Source organism: Megascapheus bottae, chromosome 10 (genome assembly GCF_031878675.1).
Source record: "Megascapheus bottae isolate mThoBot1 chromosome 10, mThoBot2.hap1, whole genome shotgun sequence".
NCBI lineage: Eukaryota > Metazoa > Chordata > Mammalia > Rodentia > Geomyidae > Megascapheus > Megascapheus bottae.
Genome location: NC_143518.1, coordinates 43,402,335 through 43,427,979, shown reverse-complemented (window position 1 = coordinate 43,427,979; position 25,645 = coordinate 43,402,335). Strand labels below are relative to the sequence as shown.

Below are 25,645 nucleotides of genomic sequence, written 5' to 3'. Positions count from 1 at the left end.
AAAAGAGAGCTTGTGTTGAAAAAGTGCCTGGGATAGAAAAGCATACGCCAAAGCATGGTGGGCCAGACTTTTCTCTCTGACATCCTTGCTATGGATCTAAAGCAGTTTGAGTTCTCTAGGATGGCTTAATGATATATGAGAACTTTGATAGAGTATCAATAGAGCAGTTTAACAAATATTTATTGCATGCTTGTTCTTTGCAAGGCCCTGAAAAACTCTTCTCCTCTTTTGTACTTTTAGCTACCATTTGTTTCCCAATTATTGCAACTAAAGTTATTTCCACACAGGAACATGGGCTTGAATTGAAAATCTGCCAGTGAATGGCCTTAGTACACACATATTGCCAGAGTGGTACTCCTTCATAGACATTTTCTTATCCGATTAACATAAATCACTCAGTGTCTTGTTCTGAATTCCTGTCAGAAAAAGGTCTATGATTTTTGGGGGAGTTTAAGTGGGCAGTGTGCCAAATACTAATGATTTTTTAGCAAATCATTTAAGCCTAAACACTCTCTTCTTGTTTTAAAACCTCTGTGAAGGCTGGGAGTTTGGCCTAGTGGTAGAGTGCTTGCCTAGCATTCATAAAGACCAGGGTTTGAGTCCTCAGTACCACATACAAAGAAAAAACCAGAAGTGGTGGTGTGGCACAAATAGTAGCACTCTAGCCTTGAGAAAGCACAGGGACAGTGCTCAGACCCTGAGTTCAAGCTCTAGGACTGGAAAAGCAAAAACAAAACAAAACCTCTGCACTAGTGGCATATGAATCCATTCTCATGGCAACTTCTACTCCCTTTTCTTACACTACAATTAAAATTCCTGAGATGAAGGAAATGATGTGGCTTAAGTGTTCACATCTCTAAATTAATCTGTTATATGGTCCTGGGACATGATCAATGATATACTTGTCTATTTTCCCATGACTATCACAATTAGAGCACCCAGAATCTAATATCCTGATTCCCCTTCAGGCCTAAGTTGAACACTTAGGACGTGACTGCTGGTACAATATGTAGCCCTTCAAGGAGTTGCCTATACTGCGTATTTCAGTCATTCCCATTTAAAAAGGTATTGTTGTGAAGTATAAGGAAACATTTCACAGAGCATCTATTCATTAGTCTACTCATCGGTATTAATTTCTCCCTTCCCTCCCATCTCCTCATACACAGACACACATATACAACACATATATATATATATATATATACACACACACACACGCTTTCTTTCTCCCATTGCCTCTCACAAAATACCTCCCATTACATAATTCAATCCATATGCCATCACAAATGGAGTACTCACCTTACCAATTGGAGAAAACTGGAAGCTATGTCTTTTTACTCAATCCAGAGGTGCCCCCATGGTTATACCATGACATACTGGGGATCAAATTCAGGGCCTCACCACTTGAGCCATGGCCCTATGTTATAAGTACAGACTTTATATACAATACTCACTCCTTATTTTTCTTCTACTGTAATCTTACCTCTGTACACTGCAACCTACCCTGTTATTGTTAAAAGGGAGAAGAAAATATATTATTCCTTTTTAAAAAAGGAAAAGAATGTGTGCAAACACATTAAACATTAACAAGCAAGAAAACAGCAATAGAAGACAGTTATTATTGTAGCTAGTCATGAAAATCTCTACTTTCTTGGCCCATTCTGTGGTCCTATGATTCTGGCTGGCATCTTAGGGTGATTTGCTTACTGGGGAAACCTTAGAGCGCTTGTCCTGCTTTCTTTCACAGGGCTATCTTCCCTTCTGCATATGACAATTGAAGCAAACACCCTTAGTCCAAACACATTCTCCTCATTCCCCCTATTCAGGTTCATATTTTCCTTGACTAGAACAATCATCTTAGTCAGTTTTCATGATTCAGTATTCTGTCTGTACCAGGCATCCCCAGTGATGCTGGTGTATGCAGTCCCAACACCAAATTACTTGACCTAAGATGTGGAAGTCTTCATGATGTGTCCTGGTCTCTGCTTGCTCTTATTTCCAGGGTCTCAAACCTTCCTGAGCTGATGGAGTTCTTGTGCAAGCCTGGGCAAACCAAGCATCCACTCCTTTTTTTCTTCTCTGCAAGTCCTTCTCCATCTCACCTGTGCTTTACCCTTCTGCTTGCTTTGTTTTAGTCTCAACTGAAGACAACATTTGTAGGCCTTCTCTGCCTAGCTCACCACACACCTGCTGGAGTTCCCTTAACATGCAGTAGCTTCATTGCACTTATCTGCACAGACTTTCGTCCCTGGACCACACACACACACACACACACACACACACACACACACACACACAGCGCCTCCCCAGCAATGAAGGATAGCCGCTGTACCATTTATTGTATGTGTAGTTCATTGCTTTCCTCTGTGCATTGCACTATCTACCTCACCCACAGCAGTGTCTACCTGGTGATTCATGAGTGATCTCCAGTAGATGACAGATATCTGAATTAATGAAAGAAGAAATACAGCCTGGAGGTGAGATTAAGCTATGTTTTTATTTAAAACGACTTTCAACTAAATTGTAAGGACAGAGGTCAGTGGGTGAGTCATGGCGTTCTTTAAAAGGCTTAAGCAGAGCAGACACTTGTCCCAGCGTTTGTAGATAGGATGAGTGAGGTTCTGGAAAGAGTGGAAAAAGCAGGCGTCTGGGCCTGCCCCTCTCTGGCTTAGGTCGAGGCGGGCCGCAGCTCTTCAGCCTGATGCTCCTCTCTCTGTGGTGAGGGGCAGCTGGGGGCGTGGCCACAGCGGGCAGGGGCGGGACTTCCTGTCCGGGTGGGGAACGCCCACCGCGCCAGGCGGAAGCGCGGCTTCGGGCCAGGAGCGCTGACTGGAGGTGAGTTCGGAGCCCGAGACGGAGTCGGAGCTGGAGTCAGAACGTCGGTCGTGGGCGCTCGCCGTCGCCTCTGTGTGGACGCTTCAGGGCGCGCTGTCGTCTGGCGCCACGGGACCAGAGACCAGGTAGGCACTGGAGAGGCGGTGCTGCGTGTGCGGGCGGAGGGAGAGCTTGGGACTCCGGGGCTGAGGTAGGGGCCGGGACTGGGGAAAGCGAGGGGGCGGGCCGCGGGGCTGCCTGGACAGTGTGGGGGGCTGAGCAGGGGACCCTGGGGAGGAGAGGCCCCGGGACGGGGTGGCGGTGACACCGGGGCGGAGATGCACCTCCGCGGACCGGAGTCCCGGGATGGGGGTGTGTCCCGCGTCCGGCGTCCCGCGTCCCGGCGGGGTACCCGAGGGTGGCACGGGTGGCTAAGGCTGGCATCTGAAGAGAGATTCTGGAGGAGGGCCGGGCTCCAGAAGGACGACGTGACCTACCCAGAGTCAGAAAGATGATCCCACACAGATTGGATGCAGAACTCCAATGAATCGATTTGCGATTAGTGCTTTTTTTCTTTTTCTTTTTTTAAAAAATATATTCCCTCCCCCCTTCGGTATGGATTTCGGGAAGATATTTTACATTTCTGAGGAAAACTTGAGAACGATTCTCCATCTACATGCAACTCGCTGCTGCCTTTCTTTGTCAGACTGGTAGTAGTTTAAAATCTCTTATTTAGACAAACATGCCAACCAAAGTTTTTCCTTATGGACTGACTCTACCCTACTGCTGAGTTTAGGTTGTCAGACTTTCTTTATCTTGGACTGTGATAATTACAGAGAAAGTGCTGTCAACGTTTGTCGTTATAGTGCCATCGTTTTTCTGCCCTACGTTGCAGTACATTTTTAGATGTTAAGTGAATTGGATTTTTGCCACAAATTAGTCAGGAACAAGCCATGATGCTGTCATTTGTGGAAGGTTGATATCTAACCATTATTTTGTTTACTTTAAGTGCTCTTTTCTTCCCTCTTCCTTTCTCTCTTTCTCTCTGCTTCTCTGTCTCTGTCTCTGTCTGTCTCTATCTCTGTCTCTGTCTCTCTCTTTCTTTCTTTCCAGCTTGAACTCAGGGCCTGGGCACTGTCCCTGAGCTTCGCCTCTTTTGCTCAAGACTCAACAGTCTACCACTTGAGCCACAGTGCATTTCTGGCATTTCCCGTGTATGTGCTACTGCGGAATTGAACCCAGGGCTTCGTGCATGCTAGGAAAGCACTCTACCACTAAGCCACATTCCCAGCCCAAGTGTTTATCTTTTCCATTGTTAAGATTTTTCATTTAAACATTTTCTATATTTGTACAGGTAACTTATACAAGGACATTTTATATTCCTTAGTACGCTGGTGTCTTGCTAGCTTATTTTCAGTTCTTGATTCTCTTGAAGATCTGTGGTGGAGATAGTTACAGAAAGGAGCACAGATGATATTGACAAGTTGTATAATAGTGCCTAATCACGAACAGTGCTTCAACATGTGCTTCAAGATTATATAATCTCTGAAGTTATTGAGTTAACTACTGTGCTGTTTCTTTTTGTTGTTGCTAGTGGTGGTACTGGAGTTTGAATTCAGGGCTTTGTGCCTGAGAACCTTCCCTTGTTAGGCTTTACCTTGAGCCCTGCTCTGGATCCCCTTTTGTTTAGTTTTGTTTCCCAGCAAGGCTTTTGATTTTTTTTTTCCCCCCTGGAAGCCTTAGATAGTGATCCTCTTACCTATGCCCCCTGATAAGACTACAGGAAAATACCACCACACTTAGTTTATTTGTTGAGATGGAATGATGATAACTTTTTGTCTAGGCTGGCCTTGACTTGATCCTTTTGATCTCTGCCTCTCCAGTAGCTGGGATTACAAGTGTGCACCAGCATATCTGGCTAATATTTCATTAAATAGACAATAAGTGTTTCTCCGATAGGATTTTTATTTTAATCACATAGTCTTGGGTTCAAACCTGTATTCTAGGCAGATGCAGGGGGCACTTGATTATAATCCTAGCTACTCATGAGGCTGAGTGTTGAGGATCAGGATTCAAAGCAGCCTGGGCAGAAAAGTCCAAAACATTCTATTTCCAGGTAACCAGCAACAAAGCTGGACTGGAGATATGGCTCAAATAGTGGAGAACCAGCTGTGAGCAAAAAGCCAATTAAGTATGTGAGGCCTGAGTTCAAGCTTACACACACATGCATCCCCCAAACTACATTCCTCCCCGTTTTCCTGCCATTGTATTTTTGAGAGAGAAAAACCCGAGAACTTATGCCAGTTGCCAGCTTTAGTTCATGGTGGCCAAAGTGCTCAGGGTTGAAACACAAGGGCACCTCCTTCTGTGTATCTGAAGGGTATTTGAATGGTATGTTTGAAATTTGGTCTGGTTTTGGAAACTCTTTGAAATGGTTGTTCTTTGTTCTGGTTGTTGAGTAAATTTCTTAGCTTTCCTTTGGATACATTCTTTGTGTAATTTTGTACGATTCAGTTGTGGTTTAACACAACCAATAATAGCAGTTTTGTGTTTGATGCAGCAATTTGCATGAATGGATTCATAGTTTCTTTTTATTTCTACTCCAGTGTATATGTATCTGCATAGGAAGAACTTCTAGAACAGTGAAAACTGAAACACGGTTCATTGGCACACAGTAAAACACTTGCCTTTTCTTAGCTACAGTTTATGAGATAACCAAACAAGTTGCTGTATTGAGTGCTTTGATTTTATGGTCTCTAGTACATTTTTACTTATATGCATATCCTAGCCATTCCTTGCCACTTGATAGAATCAGAAGAATTAGATACAGCTGAGATATAGTTTTTGGACAGTGAGATAGCAAACTGCCAGCAAGGATGGCTGAGGTAGTCTCTTCTTTTACAGTCACTTTCTGCCTTTTTTCCCTCTGCTGAGTCAGTCTCTTTCTTGCATAGTGATCAAGATGGCCTAGACATCAGTGTAACTCAGAAGGGAATGAGAACAGCCAAACAAGACTGCAGTCCTGGCCATTATGCTGGATCCATCGATCTCTGGACATGTTTTTGCTCCTATGCAGGGAGTTATGACTATGGATTTCTTGTTTAGATTATTATTGTTTTAAAAATAGTTTTAGTGTTGAGTCATTCCTTTTTTGTTTTTTGCAATTATACAAATGGACTCTACCCAATTTTGCTTAAAGTGAGACATCACATTAAATTATTCACAAACTTGAATAATTGTGGCAAGATACACTTCATAATTACAAATAGTGTAAGAAAATACATTTTACATTCGGAGACAAAGAACAATTGGATAAAAGGCTTGGTGAGGGCTAGGGAAAGTTGACCATTACTAGTGATGCATGACAAGGGTAGGAGCTCTGCGCCGTGGATGTCAGAGTATTTTTAGGACAGAGGTGGATTTGAATTGCCTAGTAATAATACATCAGACTTTTAGTTGGTTTCAGTGTAGTTTTAAAATATCTTACAGATATGTGCTACTTTACTGCCTGCAGTGGCTGGGAAGAAGGCTGTCCCTCTAACTTCCATGAGAATGCCCTGGGAGAGCCTCATGAAAGTGAAGTTTATGTGACAATTAGGGAGAGGGACTGTAATTGGACTCACTTGTTTCAGCACTGATGTTTTCGCCAGTGTGATGAGTGGTGAAAACATGGTAGCAGCAGAAGACTAAGCATAAGGGATGTTGTACCTGGGTGAACTTGGAGGGTCCTAGCTGGGAAGGAAGTGCAGGAAGGATCCCAAACCAAATTTTACTTTCTAAAACTAAGGACTATGCAGACCTTATCAAACCCAACTCCTGTGTTTTAAACCTACTAAGTAATTGACTGTTCCATAGTGACTAGCTACTATTGCAAATAATGTATATTCTGTTAAATTTTATCCTGCCTGTGTTTTAGAAGTTCAGTGTTTCAGCCTGTGGAACTATATTTTGGTGCCAGTCTTGTTACTCACTTACCTTTGTCATGTACCTCTGTATTACTCCTGAAAGCTTGTGTTGAACTCAGTGGACTGTTACGGTGACTCACGATCATATTGAGCTAATAATATAATAAAAATAAAAAAATAACAGCAGTAATCCAATCAACACTACTTAAGGTGCTATACTGTATTTTAAGTTATAAGATGCAATCATCTAACTAGACTTTACTTGACAAAAGACACTAACTTTCACTGTGTTAGTGATTAGCCAGAGCTCTCCAGAGTAATAGAATTAATGTCATATTCAGCCCATGTACCCTTTTTGTTTACAAAACAAAAGGTTTATTTTAAGGAATTGGTTCATTCAGTTAAGGAAAATGTGCTGACATTTTGCAATGTCCAGCATGCTGAAAATTCAGGTGGTCTTGATGTATCTTGATGCAGACTCCTTTCATTTCTGAAAAACACCAGCGTTGGTTCATTATACCTGCAACTGATTGGATGAGTCCTGCTCATATTGCCTACATTATTAACTTTCTGTAGATATTAACCACATGTGCAACAATACATTTACAGCAAACTAAACTTTTCATACCTAAACTAGTGTTTGATTAAATAACTGGGTGAGGTCAAATAGCCATGTTGATATGAAACTAACCACTAGAGTGAGTATTTTAAATACTTTTGATGTATTATACAAAAGTGACATGCAAAATATTGCAGAGTGATTAGGAAACATGAAAGTGAATATTCAGGACTTAAGAGACCTGAAAACAGTCACATCATAGGTTTTCCTTCATGAGTCAAATAAAGGAAAGTAGCCCTTGCCCTTTGAAATTTATTTTCTCTTACTTGTAGTTCCATATCTATTAATGTTTTATATTTAAAAAGTCTTAAACATTTAAAAATGTTACAAGTTTTCACATTGTTTATACTATACACATATGTAGCATCAAATGTTCTTGGAACTAGGAATTAGTTTCAGGCTTATTTAGTCTAATTCCCCAATTTATGTTTGAGGCACTGCAGTGTTCCAGAAAGATAAATGATTTGTCCAGGTAGCACAGCTAATAAAGAACCAGGATTAAACTCCTCAGTCTCTTGATTTCCAGTTCATAGAGTCTTTTCTGCTACCAGTGTGGTTGTAGTTAAGTAGTGAAGCTAATCCCAGTCGGCAGAAAAGATGACTTTAAGTCTCCTTTTTAAGTAGTATAAATGGATACATAAGAGAATAGGGGTGATATCCATTGTCAGGTAGGGTGGATGAATAGAGAGAAGCAGGATATGAAAAGTCTAAGTGGATGATGTATGCTCTGGGACACACTGTGCTTTCAACTGTGGAGCTTTGAACAATTTTGGAGGTAAATACAAGCTAACCATGTGATGATTCACAGGGGGATATTCCCATAGACCTTAAGGACAGAAAATGCAAGGACCAAGAGATGTTACCTCAGTTTTCTTGTGGAGTAGGATAAGCTAGAGAGACAAGATGCTGATGGACCCAAGAGCTCTGTGTGAAGCATTGGTTAGGAATTTGAAACTTTCTAAGAATGTTCCATTGTAGGTGCTAAGTGGTTCCCCAAATTTAGAAGGTTGCCAGGTTTCAGGCATAAATTTTGGCTGAATTCTGGTTATAATAGTGTCATCTGATGACCAATTGCAGTCTCAATACAGTTAAGAGAGATGTTGGGCACATTATATATAAAGTCCTTCAGCTTTCTGCCTTACTGGCAAAATTAACATCATATGTCCACTGCACATAGTCTTTGTAGGGACTAATGATTTCCCTCCTATTTGCCCACCTGAGGTATGTGACTAAATATAGGATAAAGTGTGGAGTGACTGGTAGACCTAATCTCAAGGTACATTTTATATATATACAAAGTATACTCTGCTTTAAAGTATACTCAAAGAATTAACAAATGGCTTAATATATATAGGTTATTTTTTCTGTGACCGCTCATTAGCATACATTTGTTATGCAAGTGATATTTTGAATTCTGTTTCCCCTCCCCTCCTCCTCCCTTCTCAACCCCTCCCTTTCCTTTCCTTCCCTCCTCTCCCCATCTTCCTTCCTTCCCACTTCCCTCCCTCCTTCGCTTCATGTAAGAGAGCATATTTCTTTCCTATAGGAGTTCAGAAGAGGAGGAAGAATAATGGGGAAGAAACAGGAAACAGGATCTTTTACAAACAGGTACAGCTCCTCCTTGGGTTTTCCCCTCTCTAGATCCTTAAATAATCTCATTGTATGTGCACACACACACACACTCACACTCCCTCTATATGTATGTGCATAAGTACATAAAGCCCCCCCATATGCACACACATATATATACTTGCATTGCTTATTTAAATATACCCTTAAATGTACTCCTTTGGGGGGGGGGCAGGGACTGGTCCTGGGACTTGAACTCTGGGCTTGGGTACCATCCCGGAGCTTCTTTTTGTTCAAGGCAAATATTCTACCACTTGAGCCACAGTACCACTTCAGCTTTTTTTTTGAGTAATTTATTGGCAATAAGAGTCTCATGGAGTTTCCTGTCCAGGCTGGCTTTTAATCCTGATACTCAGATCTCAGCTTCGTGAGTAGCTAGAATTACACTAATGAGGCACTGATGCCTGGCTTAAATATACTCTATGAAATATTACTCACCTCTTATTTGTGATTTACTATCTTCTAAGTTGCCATTAGAGAAATGCTTCTAATTTATATGTTGTCAAGTTACATGGTCTCCCAGGGAACTTGTTTTTCTTTTTCAGAATAGTAATACATGTTACTGACTGGTTGAAATTTTGTTGCTAAAATGGTTCATACTTATTGTCCATATATTACATGCCCAGTATTGGAGTGGATATTAGTATACTGTGAAGTCCTCACAGCAATTCTTGTAGAAGGTAGATATTTGGAGAAATCAAATACTTTGCCTCAGTTGGTACTACTGTAATACCTATTTATTTATTTTATTTATTTATTTTTGTGGGTCATGGGGCTTGAACTCGGCCTGGGTGCTGTGCCTGAGCTCTTCAGCTCAAGGCTAACGCCCTAACCTTGAGGCAAGCCCCACTTCCCGTTTTCTAGAGGTTAATTGGAGATAAGAGTCTCAGGTCCTTTTGTGCCCGGGCCGGCTTTGAACCTTGATCCTCAGATCTTAGCCTGCTGAGTAGCTAGGATTGTAGGCGTGAGCCACTGTGCCCAGCTCTAAAATACTTTTTTTTTTTTTTAGCATATACAGCATGCCTGCTGATTCTAGATTTTCATTTGTGTACTTTTAGAAGTATTGCATTCCATTGGTTTAGTTCCTGTGTGCTGCTTCAAACTTTTGTTAAATCAGTGTCCTATTGATCAGGATTTCAGGGATGAAACTGTAATTTGGCATTCAGTGTGGTTGAAAGTAGTATGTACTTTGGAAATAACCTCTGCATGAATAAGAACAATAGCACAGGAGAGGTAGCAGTTAATGTCAGGAGCTAGTCACATAAAAATTCATTTCTATTGGAATGTGAGGCTGGAACATTTCTCATATTACAGCATGCTGCAGGGCAGGGCTAGAATCCAAGCTTTGATTAAAATCACCCCAACTCTTTTTTTTTCTTTCTTTGCTTTACAACCACAAGTTATTGCCAGTGAAAGGGATAATGGAGGGTAATGATGAATTCATTTCCATCTGCTGCAGATTTTTTTTTTATTTTTTAAAGACCATTTCATACTTTCTAAACCTAGATAAAAAGGCCACTTTGAAATGAGAGTAAATTAATGGCTACCAAGTAAGTAGTTATTAGATTTCTGCCCTAGAAGCTTGTCCAGGTGGTGCTGATGGCTCTTGCTGCTGATTAGCTGTTCATAGTTCCTCTTGGGGATGGGAGTGGGAGGTGGGGATGGAGGCGCATGTGGACAGGGATGGAGAGAGAGTATGAATGAGGGTGGGGAAGTATGGAGATGGGGAGGAGATTGAGGATAAGGATAGGGGAGGTTGGGATCTCATAAGAACTCAAGAATTGCATCTTTCCATTGCAGTTTTTACTCTTAGGTTTCAGATAAGATGTTCCTTTCCCAGAGAATGGATTTTTTTTAAAACAAATGTTGTCAAATGCATTGATTTATATCAAAATCATATATCAAAACTCCAGGTTGTACACTTAAAATGTACCAGTTTTATTTTTGCTTAAATATATTGGGGTACCAACTCAGGGTCTTCTGCTTGCTAGGCAGCTGCTTTTTGATAAGGTTTTGCATTTTTGCTCAAGATTGGCTTCCAAGGGTAATCCTCCTACCTATGCCTACCAGTGGCTGAGTGACAAGTGTGTGCCAAGTAAGTTTGTACTTGTTTGTTGGCATGAGAGTCAGGGTTGGCCTTGAAGCATGATCTTGATTTCTATCTCCTGAATAGGGGAGATAACAATCATAAACCATTGCACTTGTTAATATGTACAGTTTTTATTCATAGTTCTCAAAATTGATTTTGAAAAAGGTCAAATACATATTGAATTTTTGAGATTGCCGGTAGTAGACCCATATTTTACTCATTGGAACCCGAGACAACCAAACCATTTTGAATTGCCTATCTTGCTAATACATTGTCACCCAGTTGCCATATCCTGCAGCAGACATACCCATTTGGGGTGTAGGCTGATGATTTTTCATTTCTTTTTGACTGTACTGTAGCTGACTAAGATTCCTAATTGTTTCTCGTGGTCATTTTTAGTAACAGTGTATCATAGAAATACATTATTAGACCCTTAATACTGTAACCTGATTATTAGCGTTCTGGACTTAATTAAGTAGACTATGATGATTTAATTTGTGGCTACTGATGGCTTTCAGGCTGTAGTGTTTGCTGAATGCTATATGATGGCCATTAGAATTGCCTACTCTCATCAGGAAGTGTGTAACGAAACAGAATTTTGTTAACCACTGTTAAGGTACTTTTTGATGTTTCTGTTGGTATTTTGTAAAAAAAAAACAAACCAGAAAATATAAGGCAACTAACAGTTATTAAATATTTACTCTGTGCTAATCACTGTGCTAAGTGTTTTACATGTGTTATGTTTAATTTAATCTTCATTGCAATCCTATTAAGGGCCATTATGCCAATTTTGCAGAGACCGAAATGGAGGGTTATGGAGGCTAAATAGCTTGTCCAAGTTATACACTAATTATTGGAGCTGAGATTTGAATTCAGCCAACCTGATTTCAGGGACTCAGTTCTTACCGACTCTGGTACTCATCAAATGGATTCTTCTGTTTTATATATAATACAGTCTTATGTGTGATTTCCATTTATAAACTCTCCGGTGTCATTTTCTATTAGAATCTGTATATGTGTGCAGGATTTTTCCATTTCCATTGCAATTAAACTTTCTTCTTAAGTTTTAACAGTTGCCAGTTGGTCTCTTGCAAAACCTTTGCAGATTTTAGCATTCCTATTCTAGATGAGAAGACCATGTCATCTTGATGACTACAGAAAATCTACCTCATGTTATTATATGTGGTTTTCACCAAGTACAGTCAGAAAAATAGTTAGAACAAGGTTTTAATTCAAATATTTAAATTATGGTGTACCTATTCCACAACTTAGTTTCTGTGGAGGAAAACTCAGTCCTGTGAAGCTATAAATCCACCTATTCAGGAGGCAGAGAATGTATTTTTCTATTTTTTGAGACAAACTCATGTGTTTTTGCCTCGGTCGTGCTTGACCTCAGTGTTCCTAACTTGTGCCTCATAGCTTGATGATAGGTGCACATGATTATACTCAGCTTTTTTTTTTTTTTTTTTTTTTTTTTTGCCAGTCCTGGGCTTGGGCTCAGGACCTGAACACTGTCCTTGGACTTTCTCAAGGCTTTACCACTTGAGCCACAGCACCACTTCTGGCTTTTTTCTATGTATGTGGTACTGAGAAATCAAACCCGGGTCTTTGTTGTATTGGGCCTCAAGTTTTTATTGTATTTTGTACAGGGCTATAGCCCTTTCCCGTTCTGCCCCTTGAGCAGAATAAAAAATAAGCACTTTGTCCTTTTAGTTTTTTTTGAAGTATTTCTGCCCTTGTAACATTTTTTATACTGTATTCTGGCTTTGTCATTTTTTTTTTTTAAACCAGTCCTGGGCTTGAGTTGACAGCCTGAGCATTGTCCTTGTACTTTCTCAAGGCTAGAGCTCTACCACTTGAGCCTCAGCACCACTTTCGACTTTTTTCTATGCATGTGGTATCGAGGAATCGAACCTGGGTTTTCGTGCACACTAGGCAAGCACTCTACCACTAGGCCAAACTCCTGGCCCTGTCATGTATTTTTTAAAAAAGATTTAAAATGTATTTAGTATAGTTCTCTCCTTTCTTCCCTCCCTCCTTCCCTCCTCCTTCCCCCCTCCTCCCTTCCCTCCCCCTCTCTTTTTGTTTGTTTGTTTGTTTGTTTGTTTGTTTCTGCCAGTCCTGGGGCTGGAACTCAGGGCCTGGGTGCTGTCCTTGAGCTTTTCTGCTCAAGGTTATCACTTGAGCCACAGCTATACCTCCAGCCTTTTTTTTGTTTTTTCTTTTTTTTGGTAGTTAATTGTAGATGGAAGACTTGTGGACTTTTCTGTCTGGGCTGGCTTCAAACCATGATCTTTAGATCTCAGCCTCCTCAGTAGCAAGAATTACAGGTGTGAGCTACTGGTGCCCAGCTCAATACAGCTTTTTATAGGTCATTTTCAGCCCCTAGACAGAATAAAGCCATATTGTCTTGTGCTTATCTAGTATATTTGCCAGTGAACCTTAGAGGTGAGGAGTGTGCAGATGCTTTTGGATTTAATTTACCATGGGCCCATTGCTCATATCTGTCAAACCTCTTCCAATGATAGTCATAAGAAATACACATTTGTTTGAAGAATCTCTAAATGTCTTCCAGAAAGGGAAATTTAGAAATTCCCCTTCCTGGATCTTTACATCAACTGTATTGTTGAAGAAAACTATGAGAACCTATCTGGGGCTTAAACTCAAGGTATTTTGCTGGCTTTTCCACTCATGACTGGCATGCTATCACTTCAGCCACTTCTCAGTATAGCCCTTTTCCTGGTTAATTGGTGGTTAGGGAGTCTCACTGTGTGATCTGGCTTCAAACTGCAATCTTTAGATCTCAGCATCCTGAGTATCTAGGTAGGATTAAAGGTATGAGTACTGACACCTGGTTTGAGAAAAGAGGTTTTTTTTTTTTTTTTTTTTTTTTTGGCCAGTCTTGGGCTTGAGCTCAGGGCCTGAGCACTGTCCTTGGGCTTTCCTCAAGGCTAGTGTTCTACCCTGAGCCACTGCACCACTTCTGGCTTTTTATATGTATATGGTACTGAGGAATCGAACCCGCACCTTCCTAGGCAGGCACTCTACCACTAGGCCAAACTCCCGGCCCCAAGAACAGAGTTTTTAAATTGGCTTCTAAGTATTGTTTTCTTTTGTACTTTATTCTAAGGTAATCAGGCTTTCTGGATTGCTTGTTCAGTGTCTGGGGTGCCAGGCCCCAAGTTCACGTAGGAGCTGGAGCCCTAAGATTTATGACATGAAGGCTACAATTACCATGAACATGTCAAGACTTATTTGTATTGGAATTTCTGCAAAGTTTGTTCTGAGAACATTGCACCTTAAAGAAGATTTAAAAAGATGATATCCCTGTCCCTACTTAATCAGTTTTCTGTAAGTGGGTTTTAAAAAATGTGTTTCTGGAAGTATCTTAGACTTAAAGATTTTTTTAAAATGTGTTTCTGGAAGTATCTTAGACTTAAAAATCAGTATCAAAGAATTTATATTACAGTTTTCATGTATATTTAGTTCTTTCTTTCTTTTTTTCTTTAGGTGAAAACAGTTATTTGCCACTCAGAATGGTGTGTGTGCTACTTTTCCTTTTTCACATAATCTTTACTGTGATTACCTACATAAGCTATTTTGCTTTACTTGCTAATATTCCTGAAGATAGCATTTTAGTTGAACTGATGCTTAACCTAGATTGTTTTTGGAATAATTCTTGATGTTAGCTACTAGTTTTGCAGCAGCTGGTGTTAATTTGGTGTTTTTGGCTATAGTGCTCATCGGTGCTGATAGAAGAGATGAGCATTTGAAGGGAAACAGTGGCGTGCTTTGTGAGTAGTGATGTTGGGTAAGGACTAAGTACACTCATTTGCACAGCCAGTATAAACTCCAGACTGATATTTCTGTGCCTTTCCCTTAAGTGACCCATGTGACTTGGTGTATATCACTGACTTGATCTTCAAGTCTTGCAAACCACATAACTTGTCCATGAAATCAAGCAGCTGTTTCAAAGGACTCATTGTAAGTCAATTGCATTTTTCTTTCTTTGGGCCACTGCAATGAATAGAAGATTGTGTAATTTGTGTATGGATATTGAGACTCCCCCCCCCCCCATTCCGTTCTTTTTCTTCCTTCCTTTGTCTTTAAAGAAATGAGTTTCAGGGGCTGGGACTATGGCTGAGTGGTTGTGTTTGATTCCTCTGTACCACATAAACAGCAAAAGCCAGAAGTGGCCCAAGTGGCAGAATGATAGCCTTGAGCAGTGTCCAGGCCCCTGAACTGACAAAAAATAAAAATAATAATAAAAAAAGAGTTTCAATGCAAAATTTCTGCAGTGTTTTTTTAAGTAGGAAACTTAAAAATATGTTATTTTAAAGGTGATATACAGAGGTGTTAGTGTTTCATAAGTCAGTTGCATTGCTTTTTGATTGATCTTCTCTACACAGTCCCTACCTTCATAAGTTAGCTTTTAGCTGAAGCAAATAAGCTCTTTCATTTTTATAAAATCAAACACTCTGTGTGATATTTGACAACTGTCTTTCAGAGATGACAGTCAGCATCTGTGAGATTATGACTTCATCATCATTTTACATAGATCTGGTCATTGTCCTTTTGTTTTAGTATTACAGGGGAAAGAACCTCATTCATCTAGAATGTATCTAAGTTTGTGAAGAACCTACCAAAGGCACATGGATTTGAATGCCTGCAGTGTGTTCAGCATATGTTTATTATTCAAATTGCTCTGTGACCTTTATTTCTTTTGCAGGCTGTGTGTATGATATTAGTTGTGTAGCACCTTTAGTACATCAGTGGCCTTCAATTATTGTGAAATGCTCTTCAGATAAAGCTTGTTTGTTTCAGTATTGGGAATTTCAACATTATTGTCTAGGGAAAAATACTAGTATCTTTTAAGTTTTGCATAGTTTATTGATTTATATATACACAACTGTGTGGCATTATGAATTAAAGTTCCACATGTAACGACATGTAAAAGATTGAGAGATTATTTCACAGGTAGTAGATCTCAAATTCAGTTAACAGTGTATACTAAATGCCTGTAATATTTATGGAACCATGTTTGATGCTGGGTGTAGTTTATAACCGGGTGTAACTGCTTATCTTTTATCCACAAAAACCCTGCAGCCTATAGTTGCTAAATATAAATGTTGAAGTGGTTCAGGTAAGAAAGATATTATCAGAGGACAAAAATGTTTGTGAAATTTTGTAACAAGATGACCTGGGGCTGGATAGGATTTGGAGGCACAGAAGTGTAGTTCATGGCATAACCAGTAGAGAGAGCAGAAGAGAAGGCGCAAAATTGCAGAATGTGTTTTAGGGTCCAGTTTGATTTCGTTTATGGGAAAGAAAGATCAGTAGTGGAACACAGAACACAGAGTACCAGACTGGGAAGATGTGAAAGGTTATGAAATAGCAAAGTGACTGATGATTCATTCATCTGATAACCAGTTGAATATCAATTAGGTGCCAGGTACCAACTAAGGAGAGGAGAGCACAGGCCTGGAGGAATCTAAACTTAGTTTAAGTCTTGATTTACTGCTTGATAGCTGAGTAACTTTTAAGCTGAATGCTTTTTTTTTTTTTTTGGTCCAGAGCCTTGAATTTAGGGATTGAGCACTGTCCTTCCTTGGGCTTTCTCAAGGCTAGAGCTCTACCATTTGAGCCACAGCACCACTTCCGGCTTTTTCTCTATGTATGTGGTATTGAGGAATCGAACCTGGGTCTTCATGCATACTAAGCAAGCACTCTACCACTAGGCCAAACTAACAGCCCCTGAATGCTCTTTGATAATAATCTGTCTTTAGTGATAGATTTCAAATCACTAAGTCATTGAGTTTTATGAAAATGTTGAATATTCAAGGTCTAAGAAACTTCTATAAGAACTTCCCATTTTGGCTATTGACAATATGATATGACAAATATTTTAGTATTGCACATGGAAGTATTTCAGCAGAGAGATTAGAGGTGCATCTCAGTGATGGGTCATATGCAGACACTTTTGAAAATGTGGGATTACTTTGACTAATTTGATTTGATTTCTTTTGGATACCCAGTAGGGTTTAACTTTAAGTTAAATTTGACTATAAGTTGAATTGAACATTTTTAGTTTAAGTTAAATTAGTTTAAGTTTTAGTAAGTTGAAATGAAAAAGTAAGAAGCATCCAGAATCCTCTGAACAACTTTGTAACAGACTACAGGGTAACCTTCAGAGTTTGTGTTTGGCAACTCTGTACAACAACTGTGGAGTGAGGAATGATTGCTGCCACAGTGAGGTGGAAATCTGTTCATTGTTGCTGTTGTTGTTGTTTTTTTTTTTAAATAGAAATGAGTTAGAAAAGCATGCAGGTTAGGCAGATTTTAGCATTCACAACTCAGATGAAACTAAGAAGAGATGGATCCATAATAGTTCTTGAGAGTCAACTTTTTATGGGCTATTCATAAGTTAAACCTCATAAGAACTTGTATTTATGTGGCCAAAGTGAGGAAGACCACTATTGTGGCTTTCATCTTGGATTGATAGTATTTGATATTGAGGTGTTTACCTCATCATTACCCTTTTGTTTTCCAGTTTATATACTACCATAATTTGCCTTTTGGTGTCTGACACTGTTGACCAAGGTAGTTACATTTTCAAACTCTGTTGTAAGACTTGTTACAGGAATGTGAGCAAGAGGGCTTGGCCTGAGCAGGGAGTAGTAAGGGCTTGGGTTTGTTGCTGTACCTTGTTGTTTAGGATATCTGACCCTTTAGTTGCTGAGCACTTTGTTTATGTGACCACTGCTTTGCCGTGACTCTGTAGAACTCATATGTTGTGTGGGCTATCAATTCAGATGTTAGGGGTTGATCTCTAACTTCACTTAGCATAAGCTGGGCTTGCTTTTCTTTGAGAGACTTTTGATGTAGTTAATCTAGACTATAGAAGACCTGGGTTTTAGTTTGGGGTCCTTTTTTTGTTACTTGTGCCACCCTGACAAAGAGTAAAGGGAGAACAGTCATTCTTATTATAGGTTTTTGCAGTGAGGCTTAGAATGGGATTCCCAGGAAGCATTTTGTAAAATTCCATAAAGATATTTAAATGTCAGGTGGTATTGGAGGCAGGCAGTGTGTCTTAATTAATGAATACAGACTTTTGAGAGCATTCATCTTGCACCTTATTGCTAAAACTCAGGCCTTGAAAGCTCAGTGAGGGCAGGGTATTGTCTGTCTTCTACCATTGCACTCTGACATCGCTATAAAATTGTGCAGACTTCATTTTCTTTATGTTTAAATTTTTTTTATTGATTTTCCTATTTATATTTGTTTTGTTTGAAGTTTGGTTATTCCTTTCCACCTTTGAAAAATATGATATAAACAGAATGTAACACCCTTTTCTGTAGCTGGGTAAATAAGTCAACTCCCTGAAAGCCACAGAGGGAGAGGTTAACAATAGATTTTCTTTTAGAGCTGAGTTTTCCTCAACTGAAAAGGAACAAGGATACAAATAATGAAAAGAAAAATGTCTGGTAAAGTGAGTTAGATGGCCAGGAATTGAGACATAGCAGTTGAATGGAGAAACACAGGAAAGGCATTTGGCCAACACAAGGTAAGGTGATCTAGGTCCAGATGGGACACCGAAGGTCCACTATTGGGATACTCTGCCACAGCCTGCACATGTGACGCACTAACCATGGCATACTTCCAAAAGGCAACTCTTTTTACATTTTTACGAATCTAAGTTAGTGTTCCTGTGGTGACAGGTGATATAAGACTGTATGTTTTCTGGTAGTACTCCTCTAAGTGGTACTAACTGTATCAAATTAGTTTCTTTGAAAGAATTGTTCTCATGACACTGTGTACACTCTCATGTACATGAGCTATTTGATCCTAGAAAGTTACTTGACATTTTTTAATTTTTCTTGGTCAGCTATAAAACATATTACTTCTCTTATAGCATTGTTGCTGGTATGACAAGTAGAGCATATGAATATCTCATGCTGTGCCAGGCACAGTAGGGCTCCAGGAATGGGGGTATTATTTTTCCCATCTAGGGGAATGTGTAACAGTTTGTATGTCATCTGGTAGTAGATTTCACTGGAATAAAATAAGAATTCCAGATGTCAGATGTGGGACAGTATTTATTTTTAGACTATGTTATATTTCATAGATTTCTGAGAGACCATCTTTGTTGTTGAATTATTTGTGATAACTCACATGTCAGCTGTCAGCTGTAGTTTTATTGAGAAAAAAAGTAATTTAAAACTTTAAAAGGGCCAGGTGCAGTGGCTCACACTTGTAATCCTAGCTACTCAGGAGGCTGAGATCTGAGGATCAAGGTTCAAAGCCAGCCTGGTGAGACTCTTATCTCCAATTAACCACTAGAAAACTGGAAGTGGTGCTGTGGCTCAAGGGATATGGCAGTAGCCTTGAGCTGTAGAGCTCAGGGACAATGTCCAGGCCCAGGGGTAGGGTGGTAGCCTTGAGCTGAAGAGCTCTGGGATAGCACTCAGGCCCAGAGTTCAAGCCCCATGACCCACCAAAAAACAAACAACAAAAAAAACTTTGAAAGGGCTTTTTGGACATGGCTTTTATTTGTCTTGTTGACATAGTGAATAGTCCTCTTGAACTAAATTGGAGTTACCCAGACTGTAAGATGTGCCTATTGTATCATATTCACTCTTTATTGGAGTTTTGTTTTTGTTTTTTTTTCTTTCTTTCCTCTGTTAAAAAAGCTTGGAGCATACAGTTGACAGTGTGGCTGTGATGCCCACTACTGTACTGTCTAATAGATGCAGTAAAGAAAGATTTGGTCTAACTACCCTGTTGTATGATATGCCTGAAAGAAAATGTTACCACCTTGCAACTATTTAAAAAAGTCTCTCACCCCCACCCGAGTTTGTTTGTTTATTTATTTATTTATTTATTTTGTGGGTCATGGGGCTTGAACTCTCGTGTCTGGGCATGGTCCCTTGAGCCAATCCCAACTTTCTGTTTTCTAGAGAGGTTAAGTGGAGATGAGTCTTGGGTCCTTTTGTGCCTGGGCTGGCTTTGAACTTTGATCCTCAGATCTTAGCCTCCTGAGCAGCTAGGATTACAGACGTGAGCCACCGCACCCGGCTTGCTTATTTATTTATTTGTTTGTTTGTTTGTTTATTTTGCCAGTCCTGAGGGCTTGAACTCAGGGCCTGAGTCCTGGCCTTTCTATAAGGCTAAAGCTCTTCCACTTGAGCCACAGCACCATTTCCGGCCTTTTCTATGTATTTAGTACTGAGGAATTGAACCCAGGTCTTTGTACATGCTAGACAATAACTCTACCACTAGGCTAAACTCCCGGCCCAATATTTATTTATTTTTTGAGAGTGAAAGTTTTCTTTTATTCTATCAAATTAAAAAAATTTATTATAAAGGTAATATATAGAGAGGTTACAATTACATAAGTTAGGAAAGAGTACTTTTCATTTTGGACAATGTCAGCCTTTCCTTACTTCTTCTCTTCCTGCCATCCCCACAGACAAGTTCTATAGTTTGTTTTCAATATAAGTTTCATTCCCTACACAGTTTTAAATGTAAAGGTATGTACTGCTGTAATGGCAAGGACACATTATAATAAATGCTCACTAAGCTGTTTCATTGTTGTGTGAGCATCATAGAAGGTATTTACATGAACCTTAGTGGTAGCCTTGGCTGTTTCTCATGTATTAGTCTTTGTGCTACAGGCATTATCTCACTTAGTCACTTGGAACATTCAAACAACCTGTGTGATAGTGACTTTTAGTATCCCCTTTTCTGGAGAAAATGGCTGAGTCTAAGAGATTAAATTACTTAACTAAGGAAAGATAGCTGAGATTTGAACCCTGGCATTCTGGTTTTTGAGACCATACTCTTTTTTTTTTTTTTTTTTTGGTGAGTCATGGGGCTTATACTCAGCCTGGGTGCTGTCCCTGAGCTCTTCAGCTCAAGGTCGAGCCCATACTCTTAAATTACTTTGTCATACTGATTTCTGTCCTTGAACATTAATGATAGTCATTAGAAAGATTTCAGATGCTTGGATCAAGTCTATTTGAAAAGAGTTATTATAAATATTTTCCCCTTTGCAGAAGTACCATTTGCTAAAAACAGATGGGAAAGCTATTAAGCTTATTGATACATCTAGAGTTGTATTTGACATATTTTCCATTTTTTCTTCTGAAATAACTATTGCCCGTTGATTACGACTTAGAATCATTAGTGAGTGCTTTTGGTATATTTATTCAAATCTTTAAGTAGCTGTTTGGTGGATGCTGTTGTGGTGTACAGTGTAGAGTATCCTCAGGGACATTTTCCAAAGGTTGATTGTAGTGGAGTACATCTTTTGGGGTTCCCTAAGCTTTAGAAAATAATAAATTGTGATCTAGATTATATGTGGAGAAGAATGACTTCATATAATATAAAAATAACTTCCTGTCACTTGATAATGACATTTTTTTTAGAGTTGAGCAGAGTTAGGGTACATGAGGTAGATCATGACAAATGAGAAGAAGAATGTAGATGCTGGTATAGCAGTGCCCAGTGCATGCATGGTATTGTAAAACAGCAGCAGCCAGAACCACATCTCATAGTTCCCACTACTTTGTATTTTTTTTTTCTTTTGCCCATCCTGGGTTTGAACTCAGGACTTTCTCAAGGCTATATCTCTACCACTTAAGCCTCAGCACCACTTCCGGCTTTTTTCTGTGTATGTGGTACCGAGGAATCAAACCTGGGTCTTCCTGTATGCTAGGCAAGCACTCTACCACTAGGCCAAACTCCCAGCCCACTACTGTGTATTTTTACTTCTGATTGTTATGAGATTTTAAATGGTAACCTATCTTATTGGATGAAAGGCCTGCTACTTGAGTAAAATATACTGTTCTCCTTTCCCTAATCTATAATTTAATATTATTATTTCATTCTCAACAGTTAAAAATTGTCTTAATTATAAGTCTGTTATTCTTTATGTATTATGTTTTTCTCTTCTTTTGTGTTGCCCTTTGGTTAAGCTCATATTGTTACAGTATCCCACTTTGTTACCTGGTATATTATGTTTACTTGTTTATTTGAAATAAGAGGGGGAAAATGAGGGGCGGAGGTGGGGGGAGGAAAATGGGGACAAAAGCATAAGAAGGAATATCAGTGTATGAGAAGTAATGCACCTTCTATCTGGCGAATATAACTGTAACCCCTCTACATATTGAAATAAAAAAATTTTAAAAAAGTGTCTTCCACATTATGAGATACCTGTTGTACTTATTGCTTATGCACTTATGTATTACTACAGGTTTTCCATCATTTCCATTTAGTAGTATTTTTTAAATATTATTTTTCAGAGCAGTATTATTTATTTATTTAGTTGGTTGGTTGGTTGTGAGGCTTGAACTCTGGGCCTGGACACTATCCCTAACTCTTCAGGAAAAGGCTATCCCTCTATCACTTGTTCCACAGTACCACTTCTGGTTTTTTGGTGGTTAATTGTAGAGATGAGTCTCACAAACTTTGGTGCCTTGGCTAGCTTTTCTTTTCTTTTTTTTTTTTGCCAGTCCTGGGGCCTGAGCAATGTCCTTGGGCTTAAGGCTAGCACTCTATTACTTGAGCCACAGCTCCACTTCCAGCTTTTCCTGTGTGTGTAGTACCGAGGAATTGAACTTGGGTCTTTATGCATATTAGGCAAGCACCATTAGGTTAAATTCCTGGCCCTGAAAAAGAATTTACAGCCGATGATCATTAATTTTTTTTTTTTTTTTTTTTGCCAGTCCCAGGGCCTACACTCAGGGCCCGAGCACTGTCCTTGGGCTTTTTCAAGGCCATAATGCTCTACCACTTGAACCACAGCAGCACTTCCGGCAAATGTGTATGTGGTACCAAGGAGTTGAACCTGGGTCTTCACGCATGCTAGGCAAGCACTCTTACCACTAAGTCAGACTCCCAGCCTGGGCTGGCTTTGAACTGTGATCCTCAGATCTCACCCTCCTGAGTAGGTAGGTAATTAGGCAAGAGCCATTGGTGCCCAGCTGGTATTTTTTTTTTTAAGGCTTTGACTTTTACTGTAGTTTTAAGCTTTCAGAATAATTGAGTGGAAAGTAGCATTCCCATGTATCCTCAGCCTCAGCCCCCACTTTCCCTTATTGCTGTAAGATTTTACACTAGTGTGGTGCATTTGTTAAAATTGATGAGAGAATATTAATACGTTAATGTGAACTAGGGTCTATAGTTTACATTAGGCTTGTAATAAGATTTGTCTGGTCCAGTATACATTTAAAAATGTATAAAGTCGGGGAAGGAAATGGGCATTATGACATGAGAAAGTGTATCAATATTTGTGAAGTAATGTACCTTCTATCTGGTGAATATAATGTAACCCTTCTATTACAATAATTACAATAAAAATATATGAAAAAATGTATAACATCATGGTGCTTCCATCACAGTTCATATGGACTTTTGCTGTGTTAAATAATCTCCTGTGGGCTTCTAAAGTGAAAAATGAATCTCTTTTTTCTTACTGGGCTTCCCAGTCTGACTCCTTTAAGAAACTCCTATCCATATTTTCTTATTTTCTTGTAATTGTCTCACAATTTGAGTATATAATGAAGAATGAGTTTTAGTTATCTTCCCATGGAAGTACAGATATTTGCCATGTTTTTCCATTGGAAGCTTAGAAAGCAGTCTTGAAATTTCTGAAAAGGAAGGGATTATTAAGTCCTGGTCAAACTCACAATGCAGTGATTGCTGAGCAGTGTTCTAAGAGAATAAGCTATAAGGTAGCATATCTAATTCTGTACAATAGCAACACTGTGGTATGGAAATTGAATCCTGTAACATATAATTTAAAGTTTTAGGATTATTGAACACATAATAACATGGTATTAACTGGAAGATGAAGCAAATACTCTGACCTGTGTATATGCATTATGTCTATTGTATAAGAACCTTTGTCCAAATAGAAAAGCTTTCATTTAGTGTTGTACAAGACTTAATAATTCCTCATCCTTGATATTTTAAACCTTCAAGCAGCTGTTATTGATTATATGATTAAACACATCTCAAAAACAGGTATGGTCTCATTCTGAAAACTGGAATTAGAAAAAGATGTAAACCAAGTCAATGAAGTTGTAAGAATAGTTCATGAAAAAAGCCAGATTCAAAGGAACTTAGGCTCAATGGTTTCCCTCATTTGTCATAATCAGTAGAAACTTTGGGCTCTACTAGCAAAGATCTGCAATAGAGCAAAACCTTGATACATAAGGCCATATAGTATGAAGCTAATTGAAAGGACCTCCAGGATATTGAAACAAAAGCCATATAACGAATGATTGTTGTCCTTAATGTACTATGTTATCCCTCATCTCCTTTGCTGTCCCTTGGGTATCTCATATTGTTACAGTATCTTACTTTGTTATCTGATATATTGAATTTATTTGGTTATCTGAAACTTGATAGGGAAGGGGGAAAACCAATACGGGGAGTGGGTGGTGGGTGGGGGGAGGGTAATGGGTACCAAGACATGTAAAAGGGTATCAATGTATGTGAATTAATGCACCTTCTATCTGGCAAATATCATGTAACCCTTTTATTAATTACAATAAAGATATATTAAAAAAAGAAAAAAAAGAAAAAATTGGGTATTTCTTTAAGCTTTTCAGAAAAATCGTATGAGTATTTATCATGGAAAATATATATTTAAATTCCTGTGTGATGAATTATTGATATGGATTCACTTTAGAAATAAAGATTAGTTGCCACATGATTGGCTTGGTAGATCATTTTATGTTGTGTGTGTGCCAGTACTGGGGACTTGAACCCATGGTCTCATTTTGCTGGTTAATGGGCAAGATTTTTTTTCCTGTGCTGGCTTCAGTCATGATCTCTGGATCTCAGCCTCCTGAGTAATTAGGATTGCAAATATAAACCACGGCTGCATAGGTGTCTTGGTAGACTTTTAGTTGTTAAAAAAAGTATAATTTAATGACAATTCAAATAAGCAAATAAGCTTTCCTTTTATTATTATTATTACTTATTTATTATTATTATTATTATTATTATTATTATTATTATTATTTTGCCAGTCCTGGGGCTTAAGCTTAGGGCCTGGGCACTGTCCCTGAGCTTCTTCTTTTTTAAGCTAGTACTCTACCACATGAGCCACAGTGCCACTTCCTGCCTTTACTGTTTACTGAGAAATTGAACTCAGGGCATTATGCATGCTAGGCAAGCACTCTATCACTAATCCACATTCCCAGCCCAGGCTTTCCTTTTAAAGAAGAAGAAGGAAAAAAACTCTGTGTTTTATTTGCTACACTATGGAAAATAGTGTTCTTTAATAGAAAACCATGTAATAAAACTCATTTTCCTTAAAAATGTTTATACTTTAAGTGTCATGTTAGTCCATATTCATATGTGATATTTCATAATTCTGCTATAAACTTTTGATGCATCCTTTAAAAATAAAATTTCTAGTGACATTCCTAATTTCCACCAAAAGGCAAGCCAAAATGTCCATCAATGGTGACTAGAAAAACAAATGTAATATGTTTATATACAATGGGATATTATTAGCCTTAGAAAAGGAAGGAAACTCTGACAATGGTACAACATGAATGAACTTTGTGAAAATCA

At 39.0% G+C, this 25,645-nt stretch overlaps 1 protein-coding gene across 3 annotated transcripts in view; it reads left to right on the top strand.

Moving 5' to 3' along the window:
- Window positions 1-2,822: 2,822 nt before the first annotated feature.
- Window positions 2,823-25,645, top strand: part of Disp1 (dispatched RND transporter family member 1) — a 153,756-nt gene continuing 130,933 nt past the window's right edge. For all 3 annotated transcript variants that reach the window (XM_090341147.1, XM_090341144.1, XM_090341143.1), the window contains exons 1-2: window positions 2,823-2,960; window positions 8,885-8,946. The gene's annotated coding sequence lies outside the window, so the exon portion shown is untranslated. The remainder of the gene's footprint in view (window positions 2,961-8,884; window positions 8,947-25,645) is intronic.